We start from the raw sequence: 17,584 nt of genomic DNA, 5'->3' as shown, positions 1-17,584 counted from the left end.
GGCACAGAGAAGAGAAGGGATTTGATCAAGGTCACACAGACAGGTGGCGGAGCTGGGATTAGAACCCAGGTGCTTCTGACGCCCAGGCCCATGCTCTAGCCACCGAGCCGTGCTGCTTCTCAAATCAGCCCCCACGACATCCTTTCCAACAAAATGTTTCCGAGTATTTCTTCACCAGGAATTCCATAGGCTCCACCGTGGAGAATCAGAGGACCCCGCTGCCCTCAGCAGTGATAGAGCATGAAGGTCAGCTTCGTGCCATCGATCCTCCCAACTGAAAATGGTTGCGTGTGTCAAGGGGGATGTGCTAGGGGCGAGGGAAAATGATATTAGTGTTACATTCCAAGGGAGGGGGCCTTTTAAGAGGTCAAAGTTGCTTTTTCCTGTAATAGGAGTGGGGTATTCTGTAAGTATAATAATAATAATGTTGGTATTTGTTAAGCCCCTACTATGTGCAGCGCACTGTTCTAAGCGCTGGGGTAGACACAGGGTCATCAGGTTGTCCCACGTGAGGCTCACAGTCTTCATCCCCAATTTACAGATGAGGGAACTGAGGCACAGAGAAGTTAAGTGACTTGCCCTTAGTCACACAGCTGACGAGTGGCAGAGCTAGGATTCGAGCTCATGCCCTCTGACACCCAAGCCCGTGCTCTTTCCACTGAGCCACGCTGCTCCTCTCAAGTATTTGTGGATGTTGAACAGACATCTGAAATTAAAAGGTTATACCCTCGGTTTGATTTTCCTCCATCTACCTTCTCCTTCCCACCTTTTGACAATTAGAAATATAGTTAGGTCGTTATTAATAATGATAATAATCAAGTATATTTATTGAACACTTACTCTGGGCAGAGCACTAAACTTAGTTGAATGATAATGAAAATAATAACAATAACGATAATGTCTGTTAAGCATTTACTTTTGGCCAAGTGCCGTGCCAAGCACTGTGTTAAATACAAGTCTAAAGGGGCGGGAGGACGAGCATTTAATCCCCACTTTACAGATGAGGAATCTGGGTCTGCATGTACACACGTAAATTACCCAGAAAACTCAAGTGGGTCAAATATTTTTGACAAACTGGTTTGCATTGCCTTGATATACATTTTAGGGCCTCAATTTCATGGGGAGGGAGGGTGGGTGGGTGTTTGTGTGCGTGTGTGTCCGTCCCAGAAAAGGACCTTTAGAATATGAGTTCCTGGAGGAGAACCAGCACCCATCAGATGCTTTCTGAGTGTTTCATTATTCTTCAGGGAATCATTTAACCCAGATAGGAGAAATCCCATTTTATGTCGGAGATCGTTGATATCCAAAAGTGCCCTCCAGTGAGCATCTAGTAAATAATTCAGCTCCGGCTTAAGGGAGGAATATTTAAATGAGCAAATAAAATTAGATGAATAATAATAATAATAATAATAATAATGATGGTATTTGTTAAGCACTTACTATGGGCCAAGCACTGTTCTCAGCGCTGGGGGAGATACAAGATGATAAATTTGTCCCACGTGGACCTCACGGTCTTAACCCCCGTCTTAATAATAACGATGTTGGTATTTGTTAAGTGCTTACTGTGGGTCAAGCGCTGTTCTAAGCGCTGGGGTAGAGGGAACTGAGGGACAGAAAAGTGAAGTGACTTGCCCAAGGTCAAACAGCAGACAAGTAGCACAGCTGGGATTAGAAGCCACGCATGACCTCTGACTCCCAAGCCCGTACTCTTTCCGCTAAGCCACGCTGCTTCTCTCTCTTCCCGAGAATGTAAATTGATCTCCACCGGGACTGGGAAGATATTTTATTCTATCGAAAGTGTCCGTCGTCTAATAATCCAGGACCCGAGTGGGGAAGGCTGGGCTTTCCTTTGAAGCTCGTGGTTTTGGCGTCCTTCAAAGGCAGCGGATTAAGAGCAGATCTAGAGTTTCTAGATTCTTACCCTCCGGGGGACAAATCAACTGAAGTTTCGGCTGTTTTTCTTAAGAGCACCATCTTGGAGGGGTTCCACACTAGGGAAGTAGAACTCAGTCTCATAAAGAAAAATAATGATAATTACCTTGGAATGAATTTCAACGCCGCACTCTCCCAAGCACTTTTTTTTTATGGTATTTAAGTGCTTACTAGATACCAGTCACGGTACCGAATGCTGGGTTAGATACAAACTAAGCAGGTTGGACACGGTCCACGTCCCGTTCGGGATTCACAGTCTAAGAGGGAGGAAGAGAAGGCGCTGTCTCGCCACACCTCGGATGAGGAAACTGAGGTACAGAGAAGTTACGCGCTTTCACTCATTCATTCAGTCGGTCATATTGATTGAGCACTTACTGTATGCAGAGCACTTTACTAAGCGCTTGGGAAGTACAATCCAGCAACAAATAGAGACATTCTCTGCCACAACGGGCTCACAGGCTAGAAGGGGGGAGACAGACATCAGAACAAGTAAACAGGCATCAGTAGCATCATTATAAATAAATAAAATTATACCTATATATGCATCATTATTTAATTAATGGTGATAATACACTTTTCCCCCCAGGTCATTCATTCATTCAATCGTATTTATTGAGCATTGACTGTGGTGCAGAGCACTGCACTAAGCGCTTGGGAGCGTCCAATATAAAAATTAACAGACACATTCTCTGCCCACAACGAGTTTATAATCTAGAGACGAGTTTACAGTCTAGAGATGAGCAGTTAAGTGGTGGAACCAAGATTAGAACCCAAGTTCACTGACTGCCAGTCCTGTTTTCTTTCCCCTTTTCGTTTTTATTTTTCTTGCCTCCCAAGGCCTTAGCCCACAAAAGGTCGACACCTCACCCGACTTGTTCATCCCAAGCGCTTAGTACAGTGCTCTGCACATAGTAAGCGCTCAATAAATACTATTGAACCTCACCCATTTACTCCTCACAGACTTTAAACTGTGCTCCAAGTTTTCACCCAAGTTTTCAGTGATGGCATCAAACCAGAAACTAAGGGCTCCTCCATTCCAAATGATCCCTAGGTTAGTCCTAAATGGCAGGCAGGTGCCTCTCCGCATCAGAGTTGAGAAAACCACTATTTCTTAGGGTTTTACACATAGGCAGATGGGAATATATGTTTTAATCTTTGGAGTAGCGTGGCAATCCTCCAGGACTACCATCGAGAAGAAAAATGAAAAGCTATTTTTAGCGACAACGATAGTGTCTCACTGATCCACGTTTTGAGATGCTGGGGACCAGCTGCCGCCCAAAGCACCCTGGTGCCCAGCGGCACTAGCTAGTTAGCTGTGATATTTATGCAGGGTAAGTGCTGGGGGAGATGAGGGATAATCAGATAATAATAATAATAATAATAATTGTGGTATTTGTCTAGCCCTTACTATGTGCCAGACACCGAGGAGGACACAAGCAAATTGGGTTGGACACAGTCCCTGTCACCAGTGGGGCTCAAAGTCTCAATCCCCATTTTACCGATGAGGTTACTGAGGCACCGAGAAGTGAAGTAACTTCCCCAAGGTCACACAGCAGACAGGTGGTGGAGCGGGGATTAAAACCCATGAACTTCTGACTCCCAGGCCCCTGCTCTACCCACTATACTGTGCTGCTTCTGAGTATTCTAATGAGTATTAAAACCTAATATTTATTTTAGTAAGTATCAGAACCCCTGTTTTCTGACTCCCATTCCAGCCTCTGTGCACTAGGACCCGGTGCTTTTTGTTGTTGTTTTTAATGGTATTTCTGAAGTGTTTATTCTGTAGCAGGTACTGTATTAAAGATTGGGGTAGATATAAGCTACTGGACACACTCCATGTCCTACTTGGGCCTCATTGTTTTAACCCCCATTTTAAAGATGAGGTAATTGAGGCACAGAGAAGAAGTGATCTGCCCAAGGTCACAACCCCTGTCTAATTCTGGGTGCCTGGTGCCTGAGGGAAGTGTAAACTAGGGGGATTAATAGGTGATAAACGGATAAATCAAAATAGGAAAATCACAACTGCTCATAATCAAAAGGGAGAAACAATATATGCTAACAAATAACAAATATTGAATAAACAGACACGAGTCACTGGCCTCTGGGTTCGCACATAAGGCCGTTAGAGGTGAAATGTTTATCAGTATGAACCCGGTGTGTCTGATAACACTAATGAGTAATCTACACTCTACAATCCCTTTCACACTGTGAGCTTGTTAAATTTGCCCCTTGCTGAACCGTTTTATTCATTACCCATAGTGCCTGCCATGTTTTCCTTGGATTCCAGAAAAGTGGACTCTCTCAGTGGGGGCTCAATTACGTTCTTGTTGATTAACTGTTCTCTTACAAATTAGTTTTAGGTTGTTTGGTTGGGTTTTTTTCCCCCCTAAAGGAGCCCTCCTCTAGTATTTCTGTTCATGAGAAGCCTGTGAGGTCAGTGCTAAAGGAAGAAGCCCTGCTAGGGACAGGACCAAATTGGCCTCCGAAACCAATGGCTCCAGGGGAGCAATTTAAGGGTGGAATGACCGGACCAGGATGCCCAGCTTCCTTCTGTTGTAGCTTCTGATTTCTAGTTCTACTGCTGAAACACAGTGCCCGATTCTAGCTGGCCCTAGGAAGAAGACGCAACTGTCCTGAGCACGTGGAGAGGCTGGGGGAACATTCCAAGATGTGGTGAGATCCATGATTGGCATGAATTATGTCATCACCTTATGCTGCTTGCCCAATGTGACCTAGGTGACATCATTCATTCATTCAATCTTATTTATTAAGTGCTTACTGCGTGCAGAACATTGTACTAAGTGCTTGGAAAGTACAATTCAGCAATAAAGGGAGGCAATCCCTGCCCATACCGGGTTTACAGTCTAGAGGTCTGGCTTAATAGAAATAGCACGGGCTTGGGAGTCACAGGTCGTGGGTTCTACTCCCAGCTCTGCCATTTTGTCAGTTATGTGACTTTGGATGAGTTGCTTAATTTCTCTGCGCCTCAGTTACCACATCTGTAAAATGGGGATTAAGACTGTGAGTCCCACGTGTGATGACCTGATTACCTTGGATCTACCCCAGTGCTTATAATAATGCTTGGCACATAGTAAGTGCTAAACAAATACCATTATTATCATTATTATTATTATTATCCCATGGCATGTTTTGTCCAGTATTTGAGGGCTGCCAGTGGCTTCCCTAGACTTTCCTTGTTTCTTCTATCAGCCTAGGGAAAACTGCAAAAAAAAAAGAGAAGATCTCTAGGTCAGGGAAAGAGAGTTATAGAGCAGAGAATCTTCAAAGAGCTAACTTGTTCCAGCTGAAGCTTCAGGATCTAGCTTTCAAGACCCACACTGATGAGAGTCCTCCCTCTCTTTATTTTATGATATTTGTTAAGCGCTTATGATGTGCCAGATACTGTACTAAGTGCTGGGTTAGATATACAAGCAAATCAGGTTGGACACAGTAAATGTCCCATATTTTACAGATGAGGAAAATGAGGCCCAGAGAAGTGACTTGCTCAAGGTCGCACAACAGACAAGTGGCAGAGCTGGAATTAGAACCCAGGTCCTTCTGACTCCCAGCCCATGTTGGTTTTCTCCCCTCCCATTAGCAGATAGGTCCAGAGTGGCAACTCAGGGCTGCCTATATACACACACATATCAAATATATATATATATATATATATATATATATAATCCATACAAACACACATATATATATCATCCATACAGATGCAGACCTGGATGGGCAAAGGACCACGAAGTAAATGGACCCCAGAAACAGGTCCTACTGTTAATGAGTACCCAAGGGCTTAGTACAATACGCTTCACACAGTAAACACTTAATAAATATGATTAATTGATTACCTGTTGGGTGCAATACATTGTACTCAGCACACGAGACAATACAATAGGAGCAGCAGCTACCCTGCCCACAAGGAACTTACATTCTTAACACTGAAGAGAAGCAGAGTGGCCTAGTGGAAAGAGCATGAGCCTGGGAGTCAGCTAATCCTGTCTCTGCCACCTGCCTGCTGTGTGACCTTAGGCAAATCCCTTAACATTTCTGTGCCTCAGTTACCTCATCAGTAAAATGGGAAGCTCATGTGGGACAGGGAGTGTCCAACCTCATTAGTTGTATCTACCCCAGCACTTTGTACAGTGTCTGGCACATAGTAAGCACTAAACCAGTACCGTAAAAACAAATCAAAAGAAAAGCAGGCAAACGGGGGAGACAGTCTCTTACGTTTACATTTGTATTTGCATTTGCAAATGGGCTGATCCAAAATACAGTTGACAGTACAGTTGGTTAGGACTATTTACACAAGCTTTGAGGAGAGATATAAATAAATATGTGAGGGCCAGAGGCTGGTGTTGGGTGGCAGTAATTCAGAGTACTGGGAGTCAAACGGAGTAATAACGTCGGTATTTGTTAAGCGCCTACTATATGCCGAGCACTGTTCTGAGTGCTGGGGTAGACACAGGGTCATCAGGTTGTCCCACGTGAGGCTCACAGTCTTAATCCCCATTTTACAGATGAGGGAACTGAGGCACCGAGAAGTGAAGCGACTTGCCCCAAGTCACACAGCTGACAGGTGGCGGAGCCGGGATCAGAACTTCCCGGAGGCGGAGGTGAAGGCTACAGAGGGCTCTGAATGTGGGGAGAGCTATGGTCTGTTGAGTCGTCAAGGAAGGGAGTTCCAGTCTGAGGGAAGAGAGTGACGGAGAAGGGAGAAACAAGAGTGAGATATGGGTTGAAGGTTAGGACGGTTTCCGGAAGTTTGCCTCAGAGCCGGTCTCTTAGGCCCTGGGGAATCGTATTTCTCGGTTGTAAATAGGATGGCACGGAAGCCAACCTCATCTTGTATTGTTTTGCTACGGGAACATCAAAACAAAGCAAAGCCAATATTTCCTTTAAATTGCAAGATGACTTGGGCAGGAGGAGGTGTGACCCAAGGTTCCCTTCGACATCATCCCCACTGGAGGGCCTGGGTTGAGAGGAGATGTTTCTAGGACATCAGCAGTCTGAATAGAATGCCAGGCACCAAATATTCGTTCATTCAATCATATTTATTGAGTGCTTACCGCGTGCAGAGCACTGTACTGAGTGCTTCACCTTCTGCTCACCAATAATTCACTTCCCTCGGGTGCTAGGGAAGCAGCACGGCTAAGCTGGGGATCGTAGGAAGGGCTCCATCTACGTCTGACCCTGCTTCTGATCCAGTGGCCTAGTCCCAACTCTGTGTGACCTCGTGCGAGTCGCTCACCTCTCTGTGCCTCAGTTTTTTCATCTGTCAAATGGGATTAAGATGCCTGCTCTCCCTCCTGGAGGGTGTGTCCTGTATGGGACAGAGACTGCCTGATCTATTATGTAAACTAGCCCGGGGCTCGGCACAGTTTGGGACACGTAGTAAGCTCTTAATAAATATCATAAAATAGAGCTCTTCTCACCTCGAAATAGTGTTGGTCTTCTGGTAAGAGTCCTGACCCTCAACCTTCCCAAATACAGACAATTTCCTGAGCCATCTCTTTTAACTCTTAGATGTTCTTTGTTATTTCAAGCATGTCTAGGTCAGAACCAACAGGGTCCTTAGAGGAAGAAGGCAGCAACCATTCAATCGATGGTATTTAGCATTTCCTGTGTGCAGAACACTGTACTAAGCACTTGGGAGAATGCAATCCGACGGAATCGATAGATGCTTTTTCCTTTCCACAAGGAGCCTAGCACTAGGCAGCTCCAGTAAAAATCTTCCATCCTCAACTCAACCTCCAGGCTACGTCCCTTCTTCCGTTAGAGTTCACAGTAAAGTAATGAGATTTAAAGTGCAAACCCCAGTTTCCTGAATCAGTGTGGGGGCTACTGGATGGAAAAGCCACTGCTTTGGGGGACAGTTTGGGACAGGTATTGCTCTGATGGCTTTTTTCTTCCTTAAATAAGATCAGTTTTGAAAAAAACGGCAGAAAAAAATGTGAAGCTCATTTCTGTCAACTGGACAGCTTTTAAGTTGCACTTTAGCAGACTGCTGCCAAAACATCTGCTTCGAGCTAGTATTAGGCGGGGATGAAATAGATTGTCACCCCTTCCGAAAGGAATTCCCGTTTCCCTTCCTTCCCCCCCTTCTCTCTCTCGCTCTCTGTTTCTCTCCCTCTCTCTCTCACACACACACACTACACACTACACGCACCCAGAAGTGGCTAATCAGGCAATCTGAAGAGAGTCTAAGGAGATCTATGGGTCCAAAAGAAAAAAAGAAGTGTCATTCACCATCCTTCTCAGCCTCCGAGGAAAGGAAATTCATTTTAGTGCTCATTGAAATGCATTGAAACTACAAACAATACCATGTACACAGCTGGGTTTCCAAGGTCTGATGTCAACAGCACTAAATACCCATTTTCATCTGGTGCAAAACTTATCAAAAACATGCAGATCTTGAAAAAAAGGGACTGTTGAAACACCGCCTCTGTAAACCATTCAGCTCCTTATCACTGGATTACAATTATTTCACAAGGGAAGCATGTGTTTAAGCAAAAGAAGAATCGCTCAGGATTTGTTCAAGTCATTTTCCGAGAAGGGCATTCAGAGATTATAGCATGTTATTACTGTTCATTAGTGCAGACATTTATTTGTTAGCAATAAATGCCTCAGTGGGTGAGGATACAAGAATTTCAGATCTCTGGAGTTGTAAATTTGTCCTGATTGATGACTTTTGAGCAAGTTTCAAAGCCTTCTTCAGTGCCCAGTTAGGTTATTGTGAGGAAGAGTTCTTAAAAGGCTTCATGGAGCTCTATAAATGACAACTAAAATTATTAGTAATACCAATGACACATTTGTCTAGCCAATTAATCATATTTATTGAGTGTTTGATGCTTGGGAGAGCACAGTATAAAAATATAACGGACACATTCCCTGTACACAACGAGCTTTCAGTCAAGCCCTAACCAGAAGACATTAAAATCCCATTTTTGGTCCATATCCTCCTCATTTTTTTTAATGGAATTTTTAAGCCTTACTATATGCCAGGCATTGCTCTAAGCACACACAACAGGAGCAGTTACAAGCTAATCAGGTTGGACACAGTCCCTGTCCCACATGGGGCTCATACTATTAATCCCCATTTTACAGATGAGGGAACTAAGGCACAGAGAAGTGAAGTGACTTGCCTGAGGTCACACAGCAGACTTCTGGCAGAGCAGGGATCGGAACCCTGGCCCTTTGGCTCCAAGGCCCATGTTCTATCCAGTAGACAACAATTCCCACAATGTCCTGGGAGATTTAAAAAAAAAAATAGAGGCAACTGTGATCCAAAATGAACCAAGGAGGGAGTGTTGTGGTGGTCCAGGAAGGTTTGGAGGTATACAGTGTGGTTTAGTGGCAAGTGCCTGAGTTTGGGAGTCATGGGTTCTAATCCTGGCTCCACCACTTGTCTGCTGTATGACCTTGGGCAAATCACTTAACTTCTCCATGCCTTAGATCCTGAATCTGAAAAATGGGGATTAGGACTGTGAGCCCCAGATGGGACAACCTGCTTACCTTGAATCTACCCCAGGGCTTAGAACAGTGTTTGGCACATAGTAAGCGCTTAACAAATACCGTCATCATGTCCAGACTCCACTCCAATGGAGAAATGGAGGCAGCAGGAAAATCCAGATCTTCCTATGTCCGTCTTCCTCCTCTCTCCTCAGCTTGTGGCAGGATTCTCCCTGCTTGTACAACTTACATCTCTAGCCACCTCATCCATAGCTCTCCAAATGGATTATTGCGAGGAACACCTCTTAGAAGGCTTCATGGAGCTCTATAAATGACAGTGCTCAATAAATACCATTGATTGATAACAGACCCCCAAACCCAAACAGAACCTAAGAAAAGCTATTTTCCTTACTAATGGGGGGATGGTCTTGGTACCGTGAGAGCAATTTTGTTATTAACAGTCAAATACACTTCAGATGGGAGATACCCGACAAATAATTATGCCTGATCAAATGTAAAGAGATTCAGCAAATCTTCTGAACTAGAATAATGAGTTTGGAAGAGTTTCAGATTGTATTTCATTTGATTGAAGCACAATCTCAGGGTCCATTTTCGTGGCTTAGTGGAAAGAGCACGGGTTTGGGAGTCAGAGGGCGTCAGTTCTAATCCCAACTTTGCCACTTGTCAGCTGTGTGAACTTGGGCAAATCACTTAACTTCTCTGTGCCTCAATTACCTCATCTGTAAAATGGGGGTTAAGAGTGTGAGCCCCACATGGAACAACCTGATTACCTTGTATCTACCCCAGTGCTTAGAACATTACTTGGCACATAGTAAGCACTTAACAAATACCAACATTATTATTATTAATAATCCTCCCTAGATCCAGGCTAGTCTTCATACTTTTTCCTTAAATCCTAAAACAAGCAATCCAAAAAACCCCCAAAAGAACTCCCCCTCCCCTCAAAAAAAGCCCCCCAAAACTTTAGCTTGGGTAGGTTTAGAGAGATGACCTTCAATGGTATATTTTTGAAATAGTGTGGCTCCTTGGGAGAATAATCTAAGCTTTTATCTTTCCTTTAAATGGAGCTTCCTGTTTTTCTTTAGCATTCACACTCCCACCCCTTCCTTATCTTGCATAATAGTTCTAGATGGTTTCAAGATGGAGAATGCACCATTTAGCCTTGTCTGATTGTGTTTTTGCGCGATGCCTGGAGGATTTGCAAGGGTATGGAAAGTTGCATTGTTTGTAGAAGCAAAACAAAGCATAAGGCATTAACTATCGCTAATACGCTTTGTGATTCCAAGTTCCTTAAGAGCAAGGATCATGTACTCTCCCAAGGGCTTAGTTGGTTTTTGTTTGTTTTTAATGGTATTTGTTAAGCGCTAGCTATGTGTCAAGTACTGTTTTTAGAGGTGGGGTAGATACAAATTAATTAGGTCGGACACAGCGTTCTGCACACAGTAGACTGTAAGCTTCACGAGGGCAGGGATCGTATCTGTATTCTCCCAAGTGTTTAGCGTACTACTCTGAACAGGGTAAGTCCTTAATAAATATTATCGATTGATCGATTAAGATGACGTCCATAAAAAAGAGCAAATCATCTCAGTTAACCATAAGCCCCAAGATCCTTTCTTCAGTTAAATGTCGAAAAGAATCCAGTTTTAAAGAGCAGCCGGCTTCAGATATCAGTTTTCTAAGAAGGAAGAGTGAAGCTTCTTCTGTGGGGAAAGATTGTTAAGGAATTGTACGAGTTCTAAAATCGCCTCTAAAATTGATCTCTTGCTGTACTTTCCATCGCAGTCATAGACATTTGAACACACTCTATGGACTGCTTCATCCTGTGGTTCAATCCCTTTTCTTCAATAGAAAATCAAGAAAATGGCCACAACCAGTCAGACATTTCAAAATGGGCATTTCTATAGAAAAATAGAGCCCCGAGTATTGCCCGCACACTTGGCTCCTCTAACGCCAACCTTCTCACTCTACTCTGGTCTTCGTCTATCTCACCACCGACCTCTCACCTGCTATCCCAGCTCTGCCACTTGTCAGCTGTGTGACCGCGGGCAAGTCACTTCACTTCTCTGTGCCTCAGTTACCTCATCTGTCAACTGGGGATTAACTGTGAGCCTCACGGGGGACAACCTGATGACCCTGTCTCTCCCCCAGCGCTTAGAACAGTGCTCTGCACGTAGTAAGCGCTTAACAAATACCAAGATTATTATTATTATTATCTCTGGCCTGGATTGCCCTCCCTCCTCATAGCCCTCAGACCATCTCTCGCCCCACCTTTAAAGCCTTATTGAAGGCCCACGTCTTCCAAGAGTCCTTCCCAGACTAGGCCTTCGTCTCCTCTTCTCCCTCTCCCTTGTGTATCGCCTTCACCCTTGGATTTGTACCCTTTATCCACCCCTCCCTCAGCCCCACAGCCCTCATATACATATCTGTAATTTATTTATTTGTACTGATGTCTGTGTCCCCCTTTAGACTGTTAGCTCAATATGGGCAGGGAACATGTCTGTCAACTCTGCTAAACTGCCAAGTGCTTAGTACGGTGCTCTGCATACAGTAAGCACTCAATAAATACGACTGATTGATTGCCTGCACTCTGGCAAATCTGATGGCTGCTGGCGGACAGTGCTCGGCACATAGTAAGTGCTTAACGCATGCCATCATTATTATCATTGTTATTAATAATAAAAATAACAGTGATGATCTATATTAAGGGCTGACCACACGCCAAGCACTGGGGTTGATTCGAGATGACCAGCTAGGCCACAATCCCCGTCCCACTTGGGCATCCTGATTTGTCTTGTTTTTGTCCGTCTGTCTCCCCCGATCAGACTGTAAACCCATCCTTGGGCAGGGATTATCTCTATCTGTTGCCGAATTGTACATCCCAAGCGCTTAGTACAGTGCTCTGCACATAGTAAGCGCTCAATGAATACTATTGAATGAATGAATGAATGTTTTAAGAGGAAATGAGTATTTTATTCCCATTTTCCAGACGAGGTGCAAAAAGTTTAAGTAATTTGCCCAAGGGCGTACAAACAGGCAAGCCGCAGATCAGAACCACAATCTCTTGCCTCCCTGTTCCATACTTTCTTCACTGGCCATGCTGACTTCCAACAGTCAATCAGTTATATAACAGAGACGTGTGCTTGCATGTTTAAACTAGACTGAATTTTATCGGGTAAATTATAGCTGTGGATGGAAAGCGGTATGTTAAAACCAAAAGAAATAAAGCTCTAGTGGATAAAGATCATGGACAGAAAGAGCCCAGCAGCTGCTAAAGGTGTTTTCAGCCAGTGATCTTTCCTTGGCACTGAAATTCCCTCTAAACTGTAAGCTCGTTGTGGGCAGGGAATATGTCTGTTATTGTTATACTGGACTCTCCCAAGCATTTAGTACCCTGCTCTGAACACAGTAAACACTCAATAAATACACTTGACTGACAATGGGGAAAGAAATTTCTCCACAAGGCACCCTGAGAAACAATGGGAGTCAGAAGGACCTGGGTTGCAATCTCTGCTCCGCCATGAATCTGCTGTGGGACTACGGGCAAGTCATTTAACTCATCTGTAAAATGGGGATTAATAATAATGTTGGTATTTGTTAAGCGCTTACTAGGTGCCGAGCACTGTTCTAAGAGCTGGGGCAGATGCAGGGTAATCAGATTGTCCCACGTGAGGCTCACAGTTAATCCCCATTTTACAGATGAGGTAACTGAGGCACAGAGAAGTCAAGTGACTTGCCCACAGTCACACAGCTGACAAGACTGCGACCTCCATATGGGACAGGGACTGTGTCCAACCTGATTAGATTGTATCTACCCCAGTGCTTAGTCCAATGCCTGGCATTAGTAAGTGCTTAACACATACCATTAAAAAAATCTCAAGCTTCAATTTGTACCTGGGGGTAATTGATTTGAATTCAATGATGATTTCATTCTAACACTGCAGCTCACTCACCCCAAGCAATATCTCAAGCGTGACAGCCATTCCTATTTTGTTTTCTGTGTTTAAAAGTGGAGTAAACAACATCACCTGGTGGAAAGAGCATAAGCTTTAGAATAAGAGAACCTGTCTTCTAATGCTGCTTTGCCACTTGTCTGCTGTGTGACCTTGGGCAAGTCATTCCACTTCTCTGTACCATAGCTTTCACGACTGTAAAACTGGGATTCAATAGCTGTCCTCCCTCCACTTAGCCTGTGAGCTCCACGTAAGATAGGAACTGTGTCTGGCCTGACTATCTGCTATCTACCCCTCAGTTTGATCCAGTGCTTGGCACGTAGAAATGTTGGTATTTGGTAAGCGCTTACTATGTGCCGAGCACTGTTCTAAGCGCTGGGGTAGATACAAGGTGATCAGGTGGTCCCACGTGGGGCTCACCGTCCTCATCCCCATTTTACAGATGAGGGAACTGAGGCACAGAGAAGTGACTTGCCCAAGGCCACACAGCTGACAAGTGGAGGAGCTGGGATTCGAACCCATGACCTCCGACTCCCAAGCCCATGCTCTTTCCACTGAGTAAGAACTTAACCAACGCCGTTATTAAATACCGAGCCTCAGTAGAAATTGGAATTTCCCGGACTACTTATACCTCTGTCCCATCACTCAATCACTTAGTGGTGGTTCAGTGGATAGAGCAAGGGCCTGGGAGTCAGAAGGATGGGGGTTCTAATCCCGGCTCCACCACGTGTCTGTTGTGTGACCTTGGGCAAGTCAGGTCTTGGGTTCTAATTCCGCCTCCGCCGCTTGTCAGCTGAGTGATTTGGGGCATGTCACTTAAACTTCTCTGTGCCTCAGTTCCCTCCCCTGAACAACGGGGATTAAGACTGTGAGCCCACATGAGACAACCCGATTACTTTGTATCTCCTCCAGCACTTAGAACAGTGCTTGGCTCAGAGTAAGCGCTTAACAAATACCATCATTCTTATTGTTGTTATTATTCTCTGTGACTCAGTTACCTCATCTGTAAAATGGGGGTAAGAGTATGAGACAGGGATTGGATAGCATGTATGTTGGTGTTAGAGAAGTGAGGTGTGTAGATTGGGTTGTAGTGGGAGAGGAGTAAAACCAAGTGTGGGGGAGGGGGGGAGACCTGCTTCTTTACCAGGCTGAACTATGCCCCCCCCGGCCCAGCCCCACAGCACTTCATACCTGTAATTTATTTGTTTGTATTATTATGTGTCCCCCTCTAGACTGTAAACTCACTGTAGGCAGGCAATGTGTCTGTTTATTGCTATATTATACTCTCCCAAGCACTTAGTACAGTGTTCTGCACATAGTAAGTGCTCAATAAATACAATTGAATAAATGAATGAATGTCCTGAGGAAACCCAAACCTGAGAAATCCCAGTTATCTACCTTTTGTCATCACCACCCATCCCACGTTTCCCAGCCAAAAGGCAGCAGCAATGAATCACAGGAAGAAAGCTGTTGAGAGAGCAGAACTCCGCCGAGGTAAGAAGAGGAAAATAATATAGAAAGGAGCAGTGCAAGTGTGTAAATCAAGAAGGGGTTATCTTTTTTTTAATTGTATTTGTTAAGCACGTACTATGTGCCAGGCACCGTATTCATCCTTGGGCTAGATAGAAGCTAATCAGGTTGGAAACAGTCCACGTCCCCAATGATAATAATAATGATATTTATTAAGCATCTGCTATGGGCCAAGCACTGTAGTAGATTTCAAAAAATCAGGTCCCCCGCGAGGGTCACAGTTTAAGTAGGAGGAACAGGGATTGAATCTCGTTTTTCTGATGAGGGAGCTGAGGCCCGGAGAAGTTAAGTGACTTGACCAAGGTCACCCAGCAGACCAGAATTAGACCCGTAACTTCTGACTCAGGGGCTCACGTTCTATCCACTAAACCACGTTGCTTCTCTTTTCTGAGGTAATTCCTTCATTCTTTGAACCCCGGATAGTGGTCAGACCTGTGGGCCAAGAATATCTTGACTCCTTGAATCTGAGAGTTAACAATTCATTCTTGCCCACTTCATTCTTGAATGCCCCTTGGGGGTAGGGAGCGTGCCTACTAATCTCTATGCCCTCTCCTGAGTGCTCAGTACATTGTCCCGCACAGAGTAAGCACTCGGTAAACGCTACTGACGGATTCTCCCCTTCTGCGGCAGCTTCCGGCTACACGCAGTCTTTGAAGTGGTCTCCTGTTTCAAGACACTGAAAAGTGGCCTAGTGGAAAGAGCGCCGGCCTGGGACTCCTACTTGCCACTTACTTGCTGTGTGACCTTGGGCAGATCACTTCACTTCATTGTGCCTCAGGTCCCTCATCTGCAAAATGGGGATTCGATACCCATTCTCCCCCCTACTTGAACAGCGAGCCCCAGATTAGACTTGATTTTCTTGTATCTACCCCAGTGTTTAGTGCAGTGCTTGGTACATAGCGCTTAACAAATATTATAACAATAATAATAGTTATTATTACTTCCATGTTTTAAGGTCTAGATGTGGGGAAATAAGACAGAAGGCCTGGAGTGTTCACTTTCATAGGATACCTGAAAACGTCGGTGAGAAAACAACTTTTCAGACAACCGCTTATCAGTGTATGAAAAATGAGTTGTATAGAGTTGTACGGCAAGACCTTGAAGACTGAAGGACCCATCTGGTCTGCATTGATCTAGAAAACACTATGGATTTTTCAGTGACAACGGCTTTTCTTGTCCATGGGCAATGTTCTGACAAATTCAAACAAGAGAGGGCAGACAATTATTTGAGACAGAAGCCACTTAGCATAGCTCAGTAAACTGAAGAAGGGTGTACGCAAAAAATATTTGAGGTTCACCACCCCATCAAAAAAATGACACAGCGTGTGTTGTCTAAAGAACCCTCAAGTTAATCACAGGAGATACACAATTTTGATTCTCACCGTCAGTGATGATTTATTTTGATTTTTGCTTCTGCTTGAAGTAAGGCAGGCTACCCCGAATCTATAGTCAGGCCAGAGGTGGCCCCAGTTTGTATTTTGCCTAAGGTCACACAGCAGACGAGTGGCGGAGGCAGGATTAGAACCCAGGTTCTTCTGACTCCCAGGCCTGTGTCTGTTCACTGGGTCATGTTGATTTTGCGACTTCCGTGGCTCCGACTGGCAACTGTACCAAGGGCCAGCGGCCCCAGCGAAAAATTACCTTTTCCCTCTCTGAGGAAGATAAGAGAATTCAGTCCCATTTAATGGAGAAAAGTTATTGTTGGACCCCAGGAGCGGGTTCCATGCCATTTGTTGGCTGTAGAGGTGGATACAGTGTTTATGTCTCAATTATAATAATCTTTGGGGTGTTTGTTAATTAATCTATCTATTTATGGAACGGTTACTGTGTGCAGAGCCAATGTAAATAAAAAAAATAAACGTGGGTGTTTGTTAAGCGCTTACTCTGTGCAGAGCACTGTTCTAAGCGCTGGGGTAGATACAGCCACGTGAGGCTCACAGGCTCACAGTGAATCCCCATTTTACAGATGAGGTAACTGAGGCCCAGAGAAGCGAAGCGACTTGCCCACAGTCACACAGCTGACAAGTGGCAGAGCCGGGATTCGAACTCACGACCTCTGGCTCCCAAGCCCGTGCCCTTTCCACTGAGCCACGCTGCATGCCCTTGGCAGAGGACCGTAGAACTGAGGTGGTAGACACGTTCCCTGCCTACAACAAGCTTACAGTCAAGAGGTCAGCGCTAACTCTGTACCAAGCACTGTACTAAGGGCTGTCTCATTCCCTGTCTCATTCATTCACTCAATTATATTTATTGAGGGCTTCCTGCGTGCAGAGCACTGTGCTAAGTGCTTGGAAGAGTACAATATAACAATAAACAGACCCACTCTGGGCCCACAGTGAGCTTACAGTCTAGACGGGGAGACAGACATTGATATAAATGAATATATGACACAAGGGTGCTGTGGGGCCGGGAAGGGGGATGAGAAAAGGGAGCAGGTCAGGGTGACGCCGAAGGGAGTGAGAGAGGTGGGAAGGGGGGGCCTCTGGGAGGAGGCCTTCATGAGTGTCAGGTGAGGCTCACGGCCTAAGGAGCAGAGAGAATACGTATTTAACCTTCATTTTACAGATGAGCAAACTGGGGCACAGAAGAGTTGAGCGACTTGTCCAAGGTCACCCAGCAGGCAACTGTTGGAGTCTGGATTAGAACCCAGGTCTCCTGAACCTAGTCCTGTGTTCCCTCCATTAGGCCATGCTCTT

The sequence above is a fragment of the Ornithorhynchus anatinus genome, chromosome 10 (genome assembly GCF_004115215.2).
Source record: "Ornithorhynchus anatinus isolate Pmale09 chromosome 10, mOrnAna1.pri.v4, whole genome shotgun sequence".
In the NCBI taxonomy this organism is placed as follows: Eukaryota; Metazoa; Chordata; class Mammalia; order Monotremata; family Ornithorhynchidae; genus Ornithorhynchus; species Ornithorhynchus anatinus.
This window is presented reverse-complemented; position numbering follows the sequence as displayed.